General features: G+C 43.7%; 1 non-coding gene across 1 annotated transcript; it reads left to right on the forward strand.

Moving 5' to 3' along the window:
• Positions 1-119, forward strand: LOC138360350 (5S ribosomal RNA). The gene has a single exon (XR_011226299.1). It is a non-coding gene; the product is annotated as a 5S ribosomal RNA (ribosomal RNA).
• The last annotated feature ends 4,452 nt before the right edge of the window (positions 120-4,571 follow it).

Consider the following 4,571-nt stretch of genomic DNA (forward strand, 5'->3'; position numbering starts at 1 on the left):
GCCAACGGCCATACCACGTTGAGAACACCGCTTCTCGTCCGATCAGCGAAGTTAAGCAACGTTGGGTTTGGTTAGTACTTGGATGGGTGACCGCCTGGGAACACCAAATGCTGTTGGCAATAATGTTTTTTTTTGTTTTGTTTTGTTTCGTTTGTTTTTGTTTGAATGGCTGGCTGGCTGGCTGGCTCCACGGGAAATTCACGGAGTTGTGTGGAATAAGGCCTGGTAAAATGAATTAATATGTATGTCATGTTTAAAACAAACTCGCTTAATATAGTGTGTGAGGCTTTATACAAAAACAAACAACCAAAACAAAACATGTTGTATATATATATATATATATATATATATATATATATATATATATATATATATATATATATATATATAGCTTAATCCGGGTTTGAACTCGCAACTCCAAGAATACGCATCACTTATATACACTTTACCACTGGACCACTGCAGGACACTTGATGCTGAGGTATCAATTTAATGACGTAAATGCCATTTCCACAAATAAATGATAATTTAAAAGTATTTGTATGTACAAATCTTTTCTGTTTAAAAGGCTACAATATCAGTTACTGATATAATTTGTGTTAATGTTTCTATACCCACAGGAAGGCATGTTTTTGCTTATATGTAAGGGGTACGGAGAAGGAATCCACAGACCATCATTCCCCTTCCCCCCCCCCCCTCCCACCTACTACCACCACCACCACCACCACCACCACTACTCACCACCAATCACCACCAATCACCACACCACCAATCACCACCAATCACCACCACCACACCTAACCGAAAACCCCCTAACACATCAACCCTCCCCCCAATCAACAGGCGAAATAATAACCCTCAAATGCCTGCCTGCCTGCCTGCCAGCCAGCCAATACTAACGGTCTTCTCAGAAAGAAAATCTCTTTGTATCTGTATTACTTGATGAAATGTATGATTCTAATAATGAAAATAAATTGTTATGTCGGTTGTATGAGCATAATGACCAATATGCACGTGATATGAATGAATTAAATAGTGTAGTTTTAAGTAATTAGGTTGTAGACACATTAAGCGGATATGATATTTGACGCGTCCAGAACTGGTGATTTTTGGTTTAGTTTTAAATGCACCACCACCACCACCACCACCATTGCTTCCCCAGAGCCTAATTAAGGACCGGTAAAAGGAGTCAATATGTATGTCATCTATAAAACCAAAGAATGAATAAAAACACACACACACACACCTACATAATAGTACTAGGAAGATTGTATGGCATAAAAAAAAAAAAAAGTACTCCCATTGGGTCGTTTGAACTCGCGACTTCCAAAACACCAGCCACACACCTTACCACCCAGCCACCATAGAGTTGGTATAATTGTGCAACTTTAGTTATAAAACTAAAGTTCTTATTGTCTCAAATCTTATTGTCTGTTCTATGAAAAGGCATGATGTAAATTATGTATTTTTTGAATGATTGAATTGTAGGCACATTAAGCGGATTCGATATTTGATATATCCAGAAAAGGTGATTTCTGTTCAGTTTTAAAATGCATCACCGTTAACGCTAAAGGACTGGTAAAACGACTCGATGTTTGTCATTTTTAAAATAAACACTAAAACTAGGCCCTTAACATATATAATGTTTGAATATAAATTGAATGCATATAAATACAAAGTGGGAGTGGCTGGCTGGCTGGCTGCCTGCCTGGCTGGGCTGGCTGGCTGGCTGGCTGGTTGGCTGACTGGCTGGCTGCCTGGCTGCCTGCCTGCCTGCCTGCCTGCCTGCCTGCCTGCCTGCCTGCCTGCTGCTGGCTGCTGGCTGGCTGGCTGGCTGGCTGGCTGGCTGGCTGGCTGCCGCCCGCCCGCCCGCCCGCCCGCCCGCCCGCCCGCCTGCTTGCCTTGCCTTGCCTTGCCTTGCCTTGCCTTGCCTTGGCTGTCCTGTCCTGTTATTGCCTTGCCTTGCCTTGCCTTGCCTTGCCTTGCCCTGCCCTGCCTTGGCTGCAGCTGGCTGGCTGGCCGTAAATCAACTCTTAACAACACCACACCACACCACACCATCACTCATCACCCATCACCCACCACCGGCCCCAGTCTCCCAGCCTCTCTTATATACCCGAGCAGGCCCTTTAAATTATTTGAATTGTTGCACTTCGGCCAATGGCACGATCGCTGCTGCTCAAACATATTCTGGTTCACAAGTATTATATATATATATATATATATATATATATATATATATATATATATATATATATATATATATATATATATATATATATATATATATATATATATATATATATATATATATATATATATATATATATATTCATGAAACACATTAAAACCTTGATCATTTATTCATTCGTTACGTCTAGTGAAGAATTGCTTTTGTTCATTTGTATGATTAAAAATTGATAGAATATGAATTCCTCGCTTAAAGTAAAATATAAAATATATATTGGATTTATATGATTGGTTAATATTCCAAGTGATGCTGAATATCCCCTATAATTTTGTTTTGTTTGTTTGTTTGTTATGTACACATTCCAAATGAAATCAATATAAATGTTATTATTAATGTTTGAAAGTTGATTGTCTACTTGAATCTCTCTATTAAAGTGTGTGTGGCTCCGGATGGAGCCTGGTTATGGTATTTGTCGTGGTGGGTGGCAGAAGTGCTTACTTCTTCTCTGTCTTCTTTGGCAAAAGAACTGCCTGAATGTTTGGAAGAACACCTCCCTGTGCAATGGTTACGCCAGACAGAAGTTTGTTGAGTTCTTCGTCGTTGCGGATGGCCAACTGCAAGTGACGTGGGATGATACGGGTCTTCTTGTTGTCACGTGCGGCGTTACCGGCGAGCTCCAGAACTTCGGCAGCGAGGTATTCCATGACGGCTGCCAGGTAGACAGGAGCGCCAGCACCGACGCGTTCGGCGTAGTTGCCCTTACGCAGCAGACGGTGAATTCTGCCCACGGGGAACTGAAGTCCGGCCCTGCTGGAGCGAGACTTTGACTTGCCCTTCACTTTGCCTCCCTTGCCGCGTCCTGACATTGCTGCTGCTGTTGTGGGTTTGTGGTGGTTTTATGCCGCCCCGCAGATCGAGCTTCGTGTTATATACCCCGCTCAGGATCAAGGGAGCCCGCCACTGACCAATCAGCGCGCTCCGCCACGCGACCCGCTCTGAGCTGAGTCGCGAGCGGGATATAAAAGGAAAGCTCGCCTCGCGCAAAAGTTCATTATTGTATCGCAACGCCAGCCAGCACGAGCATCATCATGCCACCCAAGGCATCTGGAAAGGCTGCCAAGAAGGCCGGAAAGGCCCAGAAGGCCATTGCCAAGGGCGATAAGAAAAAGAAGCGCAGGAGGAAGGAGAGCTACAGCATCTACATCTACAAAGTGCTGAAGCAGGTCCACCCCGACACTGGTATCTCTTCCAAAGCCATGTCGATCATGAACTCGTTCGTGAACGACATCTTCGAGCGCATCGCCGCCGAGGCTTCTCGCCTGGCCCACTACAACAAGCGTTCCACCATTACCAGTCGGGAGATCCAGACGGCTGTAAGGCTCCTGTTGCCCGGAGAACTGGCCAAGCACGCCGTCTCTGAGGGCACTAAGGCCGTCACCAAGTACACCTCCTCCAAGTAAACGGCTTACTTACTGCCCTGTGGTGGTGGCTTGGCCTCAAACCAACAAACTCGGCTCCATTGGAGCCACACTTTAATTTCTAAAGAGATTGTGAGTGTTAGACACCAATACTATTATAACAAAAACCTCTGTCACTGAAAGCAAATAGCTATAAAATGAGAATATTTATGAAACTGTCTGTGTGTGTTTCTCTCTCTCAGTGTCTGTCTGTCTGTCTGTCTGTCTGTCTGTCTGCCTGCCTGCTGCCTGTCTGTCTGTCTGTCTGTCTGTCTGTCTGTCTGTCTGTGTCTGTCTGTCTGTCTTGTCTGTCTGTCTGTCTGTCTGTGTGTGTCTCTCTCTCTCTCTCTCTCTCTCTCTCTTCTCTCTCTCTCTCTCTCTCTCTCTCTCTCTCTCTCTCTCTCTCTCTCTCTCTCTCTCTCTCTCTCAACACATATAAGCACTCGGTATCTTTTTTCTAGAGATTAGAGATTCATTGTTATGTTCCACATTAGGATTACTATGCAGGCCACCCTCTTAGGTTTGAAAATGTCAAGAAAACGGTTAATTTAAAATGTCATCTCCTAACTTAACAGATTAAGCCAGAGGACCGAAAACAGAATAAAACAGGACTGGACAGTATATGTCACTTATACAAGCTGCTTTTATTTCTAGTACAGTATGACAATTTTATTTTGGGGGGGGGGTGATCCTTGACAGTGCATAAGAGTGAAAAGCGACGGCGTTTTGTTTGTAAGAGAACAGGTTGTACTACAAATGACTTGATTTATTGATATCACATGTATGTATGACACCTAAATTATGCTAGGAATGTCTGAAATCTCCTTAGAAGGATATTTTGGCCCTGAGAAGGGCCGAGTTTGGTGTATACTAGGGTGGTCGATTTAGCTTATGCACGCTCTCCACGGATACGCGAGCAAGCT

This window comes from Procambarus clarkii, unplaced genomic scaffold, assembly GCF_040958095.1.
Source record: "Procambarus clarkii isolate CNS0578487 unplaced genomic scaffold, FALCON_Pclarkii_2.0 HiC_scaffold_109, whole genome shotgun sequence".
Taxonomy (NCBI): Eukaryota; Metazoa; Arthropoda; class Malacostraca; order Decapoda; family Cambaridae; genus Procambarus; species Procambarus clarkii.